At 43.6% G+C, this 17,069-nt stretch overlaps 1 protein-coding gene across 1 annotated transcript in view; it reads left to right on the top strand.

The window, feature by feature from the left end:
- Nucleotides 1–13,820, top strand: part of LDAH (lipid droplet associated hydrolase) — a 285,265-nt gene extending 271,445 nt beyond the window's left edge. Inside the window, exon 7 of the transcript XR_014166943.1 lies at nucleotides 13,778–13,820. The gene's annotated coding sequence lies outside the window, so the exon portion shown is untranslated. The remainder of the gene's footprint in view (nucleotides 1–13,777) is intronic.
- Nucleotides 13,821–17,069: the final 3,249 nt, after the last annotated feature.

Consider the following 17,069-nt stretch of genomic DNA (forward strand, 5'->3'; position numbering starts at 1 on the left):
ACTGACCCTGTGTGTTTGAATGCAGTTTAAGTCCTGCTGAGTTGGCTGGGGCTCACTTGCCATCCCAGAGGGTTTGGGAGGATCACACGTGTGAAAGCACTCCACATTGAAAACAAAACGCAATCTCCATGGCAAATAATAAACATTCATGTCAAGGAGAAGGTTCCTGGCTATCTTTCTTCCTGACATGCTTGCTTTCTGTGTGCAGGGAGGGTTGTTCATTGATTATTTGTTCTAACACTGGGGAATATTCAAATATCAGCACGAACAAATCCCAGAACAAATAATGAAGCAGGGCATAGGTGCCAACTCTCTCTTTTTTTAAAATAATATTTTATTAAATTTTAGGAATAACAACAAACAGAAAAAGGAAAAAACACATAAATAAAAATATCAAGTTACAAAATACAAAAAATACAAACATTTAACTTATAGAAAAAATAGAAAAAAGCAGAAAAAAGAAAAAAAAACCACCCACAAACACCCTGAGCACCCACAAAATTCCCCATGAAGGGGCTGGGCGCCCACAAATTTCGGTGTCAGGGCCATGCACACTGCATGGCACCCACGGCCCTAAGCACCCACAGTCGCAGGGCCAAGCTGGCACTTCTGGAGTAAATATGCCACTCATGCATTTCTGTGTCAAAAATGTGTTGCAAGAAAGGAAGAGAGAAACATTGGAGATGAAGGCTTTTTGTTACACTGTGTTTGCACAGTGCCTTTCCAAAGGTCAGACAGAAGAACAATCAATAACAGAGGCTGAGCTGGTGACAACATCTATATCTGTTAAACAGGCCAGAATTTTAACCCTTCTGCTAGGCCAGTACAGTGGTACCTCAGGTTAAGTACTTAATTCGTTCTGGAGGTCTGTACTTAACCTGAAACTGTTCTTAACCTGAAGCACCACTTTAGCTAATGGGGCCTCCTGCTGCTGCTGCACCGCCAGAGCCTGATTTCTGTTCTTATCCTGAAGCAAGGTTCTTAACCTGAAGCACTATTTCTGGGTTAGCGGAGTGTGTAACCTGAAGCGTATGTAACCTGAAGCGTATGTAACCCGAGGTACAACTGTACTGGAGAGAGAGAGAGAGAGAGAGAGAGAGAGAGAGAGAGAGAGAGAGAGAGAGAAAAGCAATGGACAGGAGTGAAGTAATGATAAACGCAGACTTTCCAAGTGAGCAACTTGTTCCCAACGCACTTTCACATTTAAGAGACTCTTGGGCCATTTTAACCAAAAGGAACATGGAGGCCTTAAATTCACTTCCCGGATACAGAGGGAACAAGTAAAGAATTGCAAACATCAAGGGAGAAAGAGAACACTATAAACTAGAACTGAGGGTTGAGAAAAACAATTGATGGCTGCCAGGAAGTCTGTCCTGTATTCAAGTTAGCAATGACATGGATCACACATGTGTAAGTAACATCACAGACCCTCCAAGTGCTCCTGTTTTCCAGGGACAGTCCCATATTTTCAGAAGCAATCCTGGTTTCTGATTTGATCACGGAATGTCTCGCTTTTCCTTAGAATGTCCCTGAATCTGCTGGGGAAGAAAATTCAGTGGCCAGATAATTCAGTACCAATAAAATAAAACAGAGAAGCAACAAACTAGATGAGGTGGCAGATATCCTTGAAGCCAGCAGTACTTCTATTTAGTTCTCTTCCTTCTTGGGGGTTCCTGTAGAATCGTCTTGTTTAGACAACCACCAACTGGTTGCTAAGGTGCAGGTCAGAGCAATCTTACTTGATGCCTGCGTCAAGTGGCTTTCAGTAAATGTCACTGACGTCCTCTTCTTGTTTGAGGTCCTAGAAGTAGTCAGTGATAAAGCAAGTTAATTTCCGTAATTGATTGAACCTTACCTGATGCTTAAATAGTGTGGACTAACCTCAATTTCAAGAGGTTTCTGGTAGTTAGTTCTGAAGAGCCAAGACTGTGTACAAAACGGCTTCCGGTTCCACTCTGCCTTAATGGAGCCCCCACGACAGCGGGAGATCATTGGCGAAAGAAAAACAAGGATGATTGAGTCTAATTATCCCTGCAAATTCCCCCCCAGGGATGGGGAGGGATGGGCTTCACTCGCAGTTCATCTTGGTACCTGGATCTCGCTCCAGCATGGAATGCGGGAGGCAGGGAGGCCATGAGTGTAAAAGCACTTTGCCTGCCGAAAACCCTCCTACACTGCCATTAAGAAACAGAGGTTCTCCTGTTAATTAGAGCTTAATTGGACTAAAGTACAGGCGTGTGTTAGAAGAGATGAGATCACAAACAGTGTAACAAACCAACTGCAAGGACTGTAAGGTTTGAACTTGAGATAAGACCCTATTCAGTGCAAAAGATGGTGAGCAGGGAGGGGAGCCTACGGTTTCTTTATTTAAAATTTTCTTCTCTGCATTTATGATTTGGCAACCCTCCTCTGAATGTTAGGAGGAGGGGGTATGCTGTGGTGCAGGTATTTTCAATTGTGTCCCTCTCTAGGTGTATCCATTGTTTTGTCTCATCTTCTAGTATATATGGGATTATATGGCGTATTTGGTTGGAACTGTAATATGCTTCTGAGGTGGGGAGCTGCAGGCATTTGGGGCTTATTCTTGTTTTTTTTTGTGTGAGAAGATAATGGAGTGTAGTTTTCTCTGCCATCTGCGGAGTTCGGTTTGGGGAATCCAGATTGGGAGGGTTTGGAATAGGTAGGTTAGTTTTGGGAGGGTGATCATTTTGATCATCTCCTCTGAATGTTACGGTAGTTCAAATTATTATTTGTACAAGTGAGAATGGAAGAAATTGGATTATAAATATGGAATATAACATCAAACAGAACTGCGATCATAATCACTTTCATTGCAAATGAATAAAATGCCCAGTTAAGAAACCTAACTTCCTAACAAGAGTGCAATGTCCTTTCCTGGTTCCTCTGCCTATAACAGTGAATATACCCTGGTGGCAATGTGCCCCTGAGATGTGCGTGACATCAGCATGCTATGTGATGTCTCATGGCCCCTGGCCCCCTTTGTTGTGGGGCCAGAGTAGCACACCTAAGCTAAAGAGGGAGGCTCTATCAGCATGCAGGGCTAAGGCTTAAACTTCTACAGTGATACCTTGTGTTACAGATGCTTCAGGTTACAGACGCTTCAGGTTACAGACTCCACTAACCCAGAAATAGTACCTTGGGTTAAGAACTTTGCTTCAGGATGAGAACAGAAATCGCGTGGCGGCGGCACAGCAGCAGCATGAGGCCCCATTAGCTAAAGTGGTACCTCAGTTTAAGAACAGTTTCAGGTTAAGAATGGACCTCCGGAACGAATTAAGTTCTTAACCCGAGGTACCACTGTACTTTTATTTGACAAATTGCCAGAGTCCCTTTATTATGACCAACGGAATGTCCCATAAAAATTAGCAAGCTTTTGAGTCCACCAGAACTCTTCATCTGGCTGGGCAATAAGCAAAGTGGGTGGTGGTTTGGGGTGAAAAAGTTAGCTCATTATTCAACCCATAATTTCTACATGGGATGAAAAAATTAGTATTGGCGTACAGTCTTAGAAGGGGTTGTCATGAAGATCACCTGCACTCCAGAATTTGCCACTACAGCACTGAAAACATATGAAGAGGAGCTTTGATCTGTCTGACCAACGACCCACCCAGTCCAGCATTTTATTCTCAGTGTGGTCAGGTGCCATGGGGAAGCTCAGAAGCAAAATCTCCAAGAAAAATAAAGTTTTTGAGCTATTTTTGAGGAAACACTTGAGTTGCCAACTGACAGCACTGTTGACCCCAAGAGCATGACTGCTTGCAAAGGGATTCTTGTATCTGTTCCCAAGAATTGCACAGGCTTATGAGTGAGGAGACCAACAGGGTCCTTTCATGGGCCCTGATTTATTCTGCAATAGAAACACTAATTGGGGTGGCACATCCTGTTTTGTCCCCTCAACGCTTCCTTTATTGGGCTTCTGCAAAGGCGCCCATGAAGCAGTGGTTCCAGTGAGATCGCACCGAACTCATGAGATCTTGTGCTCTCCATTAGATTTCAGTGAAATTTCGCCGGAAGCCAACACTGCTTCTCCAGCAGCCCCAGAGGTAGAGAGGGTGCCCACAGAGGTGCCACCTCTTTGGTTCCTGCTGCCTGAGGCAGCTGCTTCACCCTGGCTCATGGGTGGGCCAGCCCTGAGATAACTGCTTGGCACCATCAATAGCCATTTCCTCAGGTTCCTAACAGCTCATCTCCACCCCATTTTGCTACCTTTGCAGGTAAAGGGATCCCTGACCATTAGGTCCAGTCGTGACCGACTCTGGGGTTGCGGCACTCATCTTGCTTTATTGGCTGAGGGAGCCAGCGTATAGCTTCCGGGTCATGTGGCCAGCATGACTAAGGCACTTCTGGCGAACCAGAGCAGCACACGGAAACACCGTTTACCTTCCCGCCGGAGCGGTACCTATTTATCTACTTGCACTTTGACATGCTTTTGAACTGCTAGGTTGGCAGGAGCAGGGACTAAGCAACGGGAGCTCACCCCATCGCAGGGATTCGAACCGCCGACCTTCTGATCGGGCAGTCCTAGGCTCTGTGCTTTAACCCACAGCGCCACCCGCGTCCCTCACCTTTGCAGGTGTAGGGCTACAAATACTGCAGAGCAATTCTGATTCGCAACAATAGAGAGCAAAGACCTGCCTATCAAAAGTGACAGCCCACATGGGATACTCCACAAATGCTCTGTAACTAGTAGCCAGCCAATCTGACACTCCCCCCGCCCCTTGAGACAAAACTACTTCCCTGCTATACTTCATTATCATGGCTGAGGGAGATAGCAGCTTCTGACAAATTAAATTCTGCCCATATCAACTGAGAGTCACAGCTGACATGCAAATCCCCAAAGAAGTTTTGACTGAATTGCTGAGTCGCCTTGCACTCTGGAATGATGTGAACCTCAGGCATCAACAAGCCAGGCTTCTTCCTTCTGCAGAACGCAATACTGATGTGCCGTTTGCCGAGTCTACTTGATGTGTTTCTTCTTAAAGGCTAGCAATCTCAGTCATGTTTGAAAGGATATCTCTGGCAGCTTTTTGGCAGTGACAGGGCGGATCACAGCATTGCTGAAAGAGCTTGATGGAAAGCAGGGCAAACCCCACAGTTCAGAATGGGCTTCCTTTGCTGCCCCTGAAAACTGCCTAGTTTGTCCAGGTAGGCACATTATGTGACCCATGAGAGCAGCAAAATAACCAGACTGTATAACGGTGATGGGATAAAATCAGGCCAAATCTTTATTGACAGCAGCAAGTAAGGGAAGGGCATTGAGTCCCAGGATCAGTTCATCATTCCACAAACACGATGTTGATGGGATGGATCCGCTGGGTTTGGGCCATTCCATGGCAGTCAGCCAGTGTTGAACCTTGCCGCAATCTCAGAGATTTTTGACAGAATACAGAAAACAGATGTAGCAGCTTTCCCACAGTGACAGGGCAGATCACAGCCTTGTGATCACAGCCCGTCTGTGCTACCATGCGAGTCACATGACCCACGAAAGGTCACAGAGCCCAAAAGACATGCTTTTTTGGGGGGACGTGCTCTCACAGCAGCCCAAAACATGTGTTTGGGTGCACTGCATGAGACCGTGCTCTCCCCCCCAAAAGCGCTGTTTCAGGGCGAGATCTCAGGGCAAAATGACGCGAAATGATGGCGACCAAAATGGCTGCCATGTTCTCATGGAGGAAAACAGGATGTCCCGGTTTTCCATGGACACTTGCAGTTTATGCACAAATCTAGCTAATGGGAATAAATCTTCATTTGCTCACAATCTTAAGATGCAAAGGAAGCAGCCGACATTCAAATGAGGCTCTTGCAGGTGCTATTTGTTGATCTGCAAGCTGCCCCTATAACAAAACATTCTCTGGATGACTCACAGGATAAAAAAATTCCAGAGTGTACATTTGTGCATTTTGTGGCCTTTTGCCTCCAGTGTTTACATATTTTTCTCTCTGTGTGTGTGATTAACACACATATAATCTGCCAACGTAGGAAAGCATTCCTGTGTTCCTATGCTGTGGTCTGTAGCCCACCAATACTATAACAAACCTCTTGGGCATTGAGATGTGCTGCTAACTGTTTTCTGCAAGTGTACATGTATACACTGGTACACAGGCTGAGACCCTACCTGTCTGCGGACTGTCTCGCTGGAGTGGTGCATGCTCTAGTTATCTCCTGCTTGGACTACCACAATGTGCTCTATGTGGGGCTACCTTTGAAGGTGACCTGGAAACTACAATTAATCGAGAATGCTGTAGCTAGACTGGTGACTGGGAGTGGCCACCGAGACCATATAACACCAGTCCTGAAAGATCTTCATTGGCTCCCAGTGCGTTTCCAAGCACAATTCAAAATGTTGGGGCTGACCTTTAAAGCCCTAAATGGCGTCTACCCAGTATATCTGAAGGAGCGTCTCCACCCCCATCATTCAGCCCAGACACTGAGGTCCTCCTTTGAGGGCCTTCTGGTGGTTCCCTCACTGCAAGAAGGGAGGTTACAAGGAACCAGGCAGAGGGTCTTCTCGGTAGTGGCACCTGCCCTGTGGAACACCCTCCCATCAGATGTCAAGGAAATAAACAACTATCTGAATTTTAGAAGATATCTGAAGGAAGCCCTATTTAGGAAAGTTCTTAATGTTTGATGTTTTATTGTGTTTTTAATATTCTGTTGGGAGCTGCCCAGAGTAGCTGTGGAGACAAAGTCAGATGGGCGGGGTATAAATAAATTATTATTATTATTATTATACATACAGCTAGCCCTCTGGATCATGGTGCAGCAAACTATCAGTTATTTAATTTGTTTATTTTAAAAAATACTACCATGAAACTGTCATTTAGAGATGTCATTTAAAAACCAAATTGCCTGCAACATCGGGTCAGAAACAAAAGACATCCCTTTGAATGCAGGAGGCCGTGACATGCTGATAATGTTTGTATTTTGAGAGTTAAAGTCCTAGGTATTCTGCACCAAAGCCTCTTTCAGGAAAAGCTGGATTCTGTGACTATTATGCATAGACAATAAACATCACATGCTGTCTGATAAAGTTATTAGAAGAGCAAAGAACATAAAAAAGCAAGATGACAGCGAAATGAACATTTGCAACAGAACAGGCCTACGGACACACATCCTGTGTTTACACCAGAGGTTTAACAACCAGGAAGTTGTCTCTTAAGGGTGCAGCCATCCTTTTACCCAACTTTGCTGTATTCCACAGAATAAATAAATGCAGACTTGAGCCTGTTGGATCCCAATTGGGATATTGTACACTTTAGACTGCTTATAATCATTGGGGGTTGAGCACTGAAGTTCGCTCCCCTCTACGGTTGCCACCCATCCCGAGAAAAACGTGACCATCCTTTTGTTTTGAGAAAAATGTCCCCTGTCCTCCAGCCAAAAATCTTATTAAGGAACCACTCTGGTTTCTGATACGCCATTGGTTGCACTCTTTCAATATATCATTGCAAAATTTGGGGCATGTCCTTGCTTTACTGTTTTACATGAAAACTGAGACTGGGAAATTGGGTTTGGCCCCATTCACCCCAATTCCAAGGGCTCTCACAAGAGTTTCCAAAAAAATGTGTTTGTTCATTCCTTGAAACATCCCACCCTGAAAGCAGGGAGCTTCATCCATGTGAAACTAATTCACAAATTATCACTTTTTGAGACATGCTGGAGCAAGGAGAAAACCAGAATTTTAAAGACCCTCAACTCATCATGGATGTTGAGATAACATCAAACATAATCAATGATTATGATTCCCTTTAAGAAATGTCTTATTTGTGTTACTTGGGATACCTCTTTCTATTTATTTATTTATTTATTTAAAATTATAACAAGACATATTATCCAAAAACATATCATCCTTGTTTCCCACCCCCACCCCACTTTTTTCCTCCCTCCTCCCACCCTCCCACACAAAACCCACCCACCCCCACCCCCACCTCCCGATTTCCCTCAGTTCCAGTCTTTAGTTTCTCTACGAATGCTGTTTTCTGCATGTTACAAAGTTGTATAGATCCTCAAACTATTTATCTGATTATTATCAATAAAAAGTTTGTGAATGTTTATTCAAAACCTGCCAAGGAGTCCAGTTCGCTTTGTTGCATCTTCAGATACTTTGTAAAGGGTTCCCATTCATCCTTAAAGTCACAGTTATCCTTGTCCCGTAGCTTATATGTCAGTTTTGCCAGTTCTGCATAGTCCATCAATTTTTCTTGCCATGATTCTTTAGTTGGGGTTTCTTCAGTCTTCTATTCTTGTGCTCCCAGAACTCTCGCGGCCGTTGTCGCATACATGAAGATGTTTTTCAACCTTTTTGGCAGGTCTTTCTCTACAATCCCCAACAAAATACCTCTTTCAAGCCTCTTGAAAGCTGTTATGAGACAACAGCTAAATAGACAAACAAACAAATAAACCATTTTTGTGGTCAAGAGTCAGGATACTTGTTATAGGAAAACAACAGGTCTTTCTGTGGTTTGATATTTGGCAGCACAGCACTAACTCTCAAGAACATGTTTAGAGAATAGCCACCAGAAAAAGCTGCTCACCTCTTCTTCTATGTTAAATCTCTGGCAGGATGCGAATAGTTTTTTCTGCCAGTCAGTGGTGATTTTGATTTTCCTTCATAGCCTCTCTGGTTAGAGCTCTTACTCGTGGAAATATAATCTCAGGAAGTGGGGCAGAAACATTTTGCAGTCAACTGGTAATGAGGTCCTAGTGGTACTGAAGTTTTGAAAAGTGTCTATCTCCTAAGAACTAATAATAATAATAATAATAATAATAATAATAATAATAATAATAATAATTTATTATTTATACCCCGCCCATCTGGCTGAGTTTCCCCAGCCACTCTGGGTGGCTCCTAATCGAGTTTTAAAAACAATACAGCATTAAATATTAAAAACTTCCCTGAAGCATAATATATTCATTTAAAACACATCAAAATTAAAAATGCTTTTTCCTGTTGCTTCCATTTCCACCAATACGAATGGAATTGGCAGCGGCATGAAAAATGGTGGGCTTTGGGGTTTTGGCAAATGATGCTATTTGCTGTGTCTGTGGCCGGGGGGAAAAGAGTGACAGACCACAAGTGAAGTGATAGCATGAACTGACACATACACCTCCCTAATAAAAAGTTGAATACCATGTTCTCTTGGTATTAATGGGGAGCCTGACCTATCCTTATGCATTGATTTCCAATGTCACAGTGTGATCAATAAGAGGCAGAAGGCAATCAAGATTGTCCCAAGATACCTGCAGACATTTGTACATAATCTAGATGTCCTCCGCTGAAAGCAACCACTTCCTAAAATTTATTTATTGGTTTTCATTGGTGTTTTTCTTTTTTTAATTATGCTTTTCAGGTTGATACATTTCACTAATTTTACAATCATTTTGACATTTCAAAACTTGACTTCTTTCCCCCTCTCTCTGCGGTTCCTTACATTTTTTTTAAATACCTTCTGCATTTCCAAATTAATTTACTGGTAATTTGCTCATTTATTCATCTACTTTAAATATAAACAATTACAAAACTGCAGGTTTTACAATTACAAAAATTGGCAGGTTATTACAATAATCTTGCCAATGTTCTTATCTGTTTACAGTTTATCTGTAAATATTCAATAAACCATTTCCATTCTTTTATATATATAAAAAGTTTGTTATCTTGATGTCTTACTCTTCCAGTAAGTTTCACTATTTCTGCATATTCCATAAGTTTTTATATCCATTCTTCCTTTGCTGAGACTTCTGCTTCTTTCCATTTTGGGGCAAGTAACATTCTTGTCCCTGTAGTAGCATACATGAATAAGGTTCTATACAGTTTTGGTAGTTCTGTCCCTATAATTCCCAAAAGAACAGCTTCTGGTTTGTTTGTTTTTACAAACGTTATTTAAACATCTTTTCAATTCATTATATATCATTTCCCAGTAAGCTTTAATCTTACTACAAGACCACCACATACGATAAAAAGGACCGTCTTTCTCTTTACATTTCCAACGCTTATTTGATTTAGATTTATACATTTTGCCAGCTTACTCGGTGTTACATACCATTGATATATCATTTTCATATACCGTATTTTTCGCTCTATAACACGCACCCGACCATAACACGCACGTAGTTTTTAGAGAAGGAAAATCCGTAGGCATGCCACCCGTAGGCATTTCCTCCATAACACGCACAGACATTTCTCCTTACTTTCTAGGAGGAAAAAAGTGAGTGTTATGGTGCAAAAAATACGGTAATTTTCTCTTCGACCATTTTATTTCTTTCTGTAAATCTACCAAAGAATAAAAGGAAATCAGGAATAAGTGGTTTTCTCAGAAGGATGGAGAGGGTGTGTCTTGTATCCCACTGATGGTGGCACTTGCCCTTCTTCGGATAGGGTATGCTCAGGGTGGGGGCACAAAACTGTGGGGTTCAGTTGTGGGGGAGTGGGAAATGCCCCTATTTTCATCTGAGGAATGTTGGAAGGTATGGCCTTGGTGGTCTTCCCTTCCATCAGCAGATAGCATCCAGACAGTGCCAGATGGCTGGGTTCAGCCACCCATTTCGTTTCATTCCCCCCCCCCCGATGCCCTCAATGTAACATCTCTGTGGGCAGTGGCGTAGCGTGGGGGTGCAGGGGGGCCCAGCTGCACCGGGCGCAACATCTGGGGGTTAGGGGGCGCAAATCCACGGGTTAGGGGGCAAAAATTACTTGCCTTGCCCCGGGTGCTGACTACCCACGCTACGCCACTGTCTGTGGGGCATTGGGGAAAATGTAAATGGCAGATAGAACCAGCTGCCCAGAGCTTTTTGGTAGAGGGGAACCTGCAGTGAGACTTGGCAGGGCTTTGAGGTCCTGGCTGCTACCCAAGGGTACCAGAGGAAAAACTGGATTTCCCTGACATAGAATAGTGAAGTCGGAAGGGACCACAAGAATCGTCTAGGCCAGGGGTCAGCAAACGTTTTCAGTAGGGGGCCGGTCCACTGTCCCTCAGACCTTGTGGGGGGCCAGACTATATTTTTTTGGGGGGAGAGAACGAATTCGTATGCCCCACAAATAACCCAGAGATGCAGTTTAAATAAAAGCACACATCCTACTCATGTAAAAACACACTGATTCCTGGACTGTCCGCAGTCCAGATTTAGAAGGTGATTGGGCCGGATCCGGCCTCCGAGCCTTAGGTTGCCTACCCATGGTCTAGGCCAGCCCCCTGCAATGCAAGAATCTTTCACCCAATGTGGGACTCAAACCCATGACCCTGAGATTTAGAGTCTCATGCTCTACCAACTGAGCTAGCACTGCAGCTGATACGCAGTACCTCCATTGCCTACACAAGAGCTACACAGCCTGGCTTAATTGTTCCATGTTGTACCACTTACATTTATCTAATGGGTACATCAGCTTGGAAGACCCCAATCTATTGTTGCCATCAAGCAGAGGTTGTTGATGTATATATGCTTAGCCGGACCACTGGGCATGAGAACAGGGCATTTTTGCTAGCAGACAGCTGTCTAGCTAAGGTATTCTACTCTCTGCTGCATTGTTTCTTTTGGCAGAAATGAGGTTCTAACTTTAGGAGAGTCTGAAAGCCTCTCCCATATATTTGGTTCAAAATAGACTCCTGTGTGTCTCTCTCTGTGTGTGTACACACACACACACACACACATACACACACACAGGCTTCACAAATTTATATTCCCCAGATGGATGTTACAGAACCATTTTCCAAGAATTGTTCAACTCAATAGCCTGCATATATAATAGCAAATTCTTTTTTGACATTGCTGTTAAAAAAAGAAGTTGTTCCTCTTGATGAAAAGGTTAAGGGCAATCTCTAAAATACCTCTCTGAGCACCGCAAACCAAAAGTCAACTTGATTTGTAGCTTGGATGTCACCAGTGAAAATTTACACTCAGGGCGGGGGGGGGGGGAGAATTAATTCATCTGAAGGTGAAACCCTACGACACTTACTTGGGATCACCCTGCTGATTAATTCTGAAGTAAAAAGGATAGAATCAGGCTGTGTGCAATATAAAGGGCACTCTCTCAAGTACACATCAAGCCAAAATTTGTCATCTTAGGGAGCAGCTCTCTTTGTAGTCCCACCAGTAAGAATAGCCCATGGAATGGGGCAGCAGAGACAAGGCCTCCTCAGTGGTCACACCCCAACTGGGAAACTACCTTCCCAGTGGTGGAGTGTGGGGAGCAGGGCACAGGGGTGGTTGCCCTCAGGTGCAAAATGGTTAGGGGGCACACAATTTCAACACCCATTGCTGCCTGAATACAGCTGTGCTCTTCAGATGCTTTGATTGTTGAAAGCGGCTTCTCCATGCGAACCAGGAAGTGACAACAGAACGACTCTTTATAATAACAGTAATAATTTTATTATTTGCACATCCTGCCCATCTGGCTGGGTTGCCCCATCACCCTTTGTTTCTTAACTCTAAGGTTGTGATTTCCTGGGTGATGTGGATGCCATTAAGCAGTTGAATGCAAAGACATGCTGTGTCCGTTTCTCTCCCTTCCGCCACACACACACCGTATGGTCCTGGACATTGGCAACCCATGATATGCCACTGTCCCTTCTAGATAGTATTCCTCTTTACTTGCATTCAGAAAGCATGTGAAATGTTGGAAGCCAAGATCCCTTGCGTCAAATACTCTTTAGTGAGAGAACCTGAGCAGAGATTTAGCATGACAAAAAGTACAAGAAGAAGAACAAAGCATAAGTTACAAGCCATCCCAAGTGGGCTTTTGGCTGGTATTTCTCAAATGGTAGCTCTCACCTCCACTCTTGCAACCTGGTAAACAGCGGTGGAACATATGCCCACAATGTCCAGCACGGGTGACGTGCCAAATGTCACCCCCCTCAGCAAAGACACCCAGGGCACACCGCCCCCACCCACACCCCCTTTCTCTGCCCCTGCTGGTAAATCCCTTTCATGAAAATGTGAGTTTCCAAGGCAATTTGTATTACAGGCTGGGTACCTCTCCCAGAAAGAAATTAAGTTACAAACAAAACACTGAAAGCTCAGAATCCCTCGTGGCGACTAAACCAGCTCTTTGGATCATAGCCATACACTTGCGATCCTGGCACCTGTTTCTTGCATATAAGCTCTAGTGACCTTTTGCTTGCAAAACTAAGTGCAGGATGACAAGCTTAAGTTGAACAAATGTAGCAATTAACATTCTGGAACTCGTAACATAACCCATCTCTGCCGCTGAGGCATCTTAATCCGGAGCAATCTTGAAAGCTGGTATGAAAAGATCCAAATATTTAAATCATAAAGTGATTTCTTTTAAAAGCAGAGAGTTTTAAAAACAAGGCTTGAGGTGCTCATGTTCTTCGCAAATAGTGATCCAAATATGTGAGTGGCCCAGGTTTGGCTTGGTGGGCCGCAAGATGGTGCATTGGCAGTTTACTTGAATGGAAGAGTGGTACGTAACCAAACTTAAACAGAAAGGTGGTAAACTATGGCTAGTTAGAGCCAAACAGCCCCTGACTCCTATTCGCAAAGCTATTACCTCTGTGTGCGCTGTCCTCAGCACAAGTGCAATGGCTTTCTCAATGGTACCACCTCAGCTTAACAGCGATTGGGACTTGAGGGGAAATACATCAAGCAGTGGCATTTCTCAAGAAACTACAGGCTAGCTTGATTCAAAAAGCCAGAAGTGCACTGGACCCAGAGTAAATGGCACCACCTCAGTAAAATGAGGTCAGAAGGTTGGAGAGGAATATGCTTTCTGAATCAGCTTGTCACCAGGTCAAACACCAAGGGGAGTAGTAGTAGTAGTAGTAGTAGTAGTAGTAGTAGTAGTAATATAGTTGTTTATTTCCTTGACATCTGAAGGGAGGGCGTTCCACAGGGTGGGAGCCACTACCAAAAATGCCCTCTGCCTTGCTCCCTGTAACCTCACTTCTCACAGTGAGGGAACTGCCAGAAGGCCTTCGGTGCTGGACCTCAGTGTCCGGGCTGAACGATGGGGGTTAAGAACTTTGCTTCAGGATGAGAACAGAAATTGTGCTCCAATGGCGCAGCAGCAGCAGGAGGCCCCATTAGCTAAAGTGGTGCTTCAGGTTAAAAACAGTTTCAGGTTAAGAACAGACCTCTGGAACAAATTAAGTACTTAACCCGAGGTACCACTGTACGTAGAAATGGCGAAGATTATGAGAAGAATCAGAGACAAGGACAATAAAGACTTTTTAAAAGATTGGGAACCATTTATGATGTACTTACAGAAATACTGTAAAGAACTGGAGTCATTAGCAGGGTTTGAGTAAACACAATTAAGGGGGAAAGTGTATAAGATAAGGAGCAACAATTGGGAAAACAACAAAGCGCAAGATGTAATTTGGGAAGGTGATAAAAATGATAAGAATATTTAGGTGACAGATTTTAAAATTAAGGTAAAATAAAATAAGCAGAAGTAGCAAATATTTAAAGAACCAGAAGGGGAGGTTGAGGGAAGTCAAGGGAGGGGTGAGTGGGTGAGATTTGTATTTTTAATTTTTTTACTGTGTTTATGATGATTGTGTCAAATATGAAAATTGTAAAACGCAATAAAATTTATTATTAAAAAACAAACAAACAAAATATCTGTGCAAGGAAAAGGAGCTACAAGTGCAACCTGTGTTCATCTGTGGCACCAAAGGCTTGGACACAGAGGCTTCAGGATTTGAGCAGACCTACCAAAGAAAGGTTTGGTGAGAGGAACAGAAATGAAAGCATGTCAAGTTGGCCTGGATAGTGAAATATGGGAAAGTTGTTTGGTGGGCAAAGGAACAAGACCTTCTATCCCCAAGCAAAACCAGGAAAGAGCCTTTGCAACTTATTCATACTGATATATGTGGTCCAATTCAACCGATGTCTCATGGGGAAAACAACAAAATGGGGAAATAACTTTCCTGCTTGGATATGTTGAGAATATAAATTTGGTTACTGAGAACAAACAAGATTGTTAAAAAATTCTTGATTTTCCAAATAAGAAAGTTTTGAGAATTTACAAGGTAGATTAAAACTGATGGATTAAAAATAGGCACATTGAGAAGGGGATTGTAAGAAAAACACTGGGGCCTAATTTGAATAGTAGAGTGCTTGGTATCTGGTGTGTTCAGTTAAGAATGTCACTTAAGAGGGAACCAACTCTCTCGTTTTGTTTCTTGCCTCAGGCTTGCCTCATATTACTGTATTTAGTTTCTCTTGTTATGTCCTTTTGTGCAAGTGCAACCTGTGTTCATCTGTGGTACAAGAGGCTTGGACACAGAAACTTCAGGATTATAGCAGACCTGCCAAAGAAAGGTTTGCTGAGAGGAATGGAAATGAAACCTGGTAAAGTTGACCTGAATATGATATAGCCTAGGTGGGCCTCGCTAGCTTGGGGAGTAGGTGTGTGATGCCTCAGCTGGAGTAGGCTCAGGTGAGGGTTAGATGCCTTGTAAAGCCCAGAGAGTATAACAGGAAGACCATCCTGGCCAGTCCTGTGTCCTGGCCGTTAGATATGAAATGGCAGGCCTAGCCGTTAGATGTGAAAAATGGTCCATAAAGACTTTGGGTCTTCTGGATCCTTAACAAAATGGTCTTGGACAAGTTTGGTGTTTTAGCCCAAAAATGAAAAGATGACAACATTCCAACAAAAGAAGAATGGCAAGCAAATTGAGGGCAATTGCCCTGCCCCAACCTTTGCAAACCTTCCTAAGTTTCTCCCATGGAAATAGGAACGTTCTATTCTATAACAAGTACAGTGGTACCTCGGGTTAAGTCATAATTCGTTCTGGAGGTCTGTTCTTAACCTGAAACTGTTCTTAACCTGAAGCACTACTTTAGCTAATGGGGACTCCCGCTGCCGCTGTGCCGCCAGAGCACAATTTCTGTTCTCATCCTGAAGCAAAGTTCTTAACCTGAGGTAATATTTCTGGGTTAGAATCATAGAATCATAGAGTTGGAAGAGACCACAAGGGCCATCAAGTCCAACCCCCTGCCAAGCAGGAAACACCATCAGAGCACTCCTGACATATGGTTGTCAAGCCTCTGCTTAAAGACCTCCAAAGAAGGAGACTCCACCACACTCCTTGGCAGCAAATTCCATGGTCGATCAGCTCTTACTGTCAGGAAGTTCTTCCTAATGTTTAGGTGGAATCTTCTTTCTTGTAGTTTGGATCCATTGCTCTGTGTCCGCTTCTCTGGAGCAGCAGAAAACAACCTTTCTCCCTCCTCTATGTGACATCCTTTTATATATTTGAACATGGCTATCATATCACCCCTTAACCTCCTCTTCTCCAGGCTAAACATGCCCAGCTCCCTTAGCCATTCCTCATAAGGCATCGTTTCCAGGCCTTTGACCATTTTGGTTGCCCTCCTCTGGACACGTTCCAGTTTGTCAGTGTCCTTCTTGAACTGTGGTGCCCAGAACTGGACACAGTACTCCAGGTGAGGTCTGACCAGAGCAGAATACAGTGGCACTATTACTTCCCTTGATCTAGATGCTATACTCCTATTGATGCAGCCCAGAATTGCATTGGCTTTTTTAGCTGCTGCGTCACACTGTTGGCTCATGTCAAGTTTGTGGTCAACCAAGACTCCTAGATCCTTTTCACATGTACTGCTCTCAAGCCAGGTGTCACCCATCTTGTATTTGTGCCTCTCATTTTTTTTTGCCCAAGTGCAATAGTTTACATTTCTCCCTGTTAAAATTCATCTTGTTTGTTTTGGCCCAGTTCTCTAATCTGTCAAGGTCATTTTGAAGTGTGATCCTCTGGGGTGTTAGCCACCCCTCCCAGTTTGGTGTCATCTGCAAATTTGATCAGGATGCCCTTGAGTCCATCATCCAAGTCATTGATAAAGATGTTGAATAAGACCGGGCCCAAGACAAAACCCTGTGGCACCCCACTAGTCACTCTTCTCCAGGATGAAGAGGAACCATTGATGAGCACCCTTTGGGTTCGGTCAGTCAGCCAGTTACAAATCCACTGAGTGGTAGCATAGTCAAGACCGCATTTTACCAGCTTCTTTACAAGAATATCATGAGGCACCTTGTCAAATGCCTTGCTGAAATCAAGGTAGGCTACATC

This window comes from Podarcis melisellensis, assembly GCF_964234715.1.
Source record: "Podarcis melisellensis genome assembly, chromosome: 3".
Lineage (NCBI taxonomy): Eukaryota > Metazoa > Chordata > Lepidosauria > Squamata > Lacertidae > Podarcis > Podarcis melisellensis.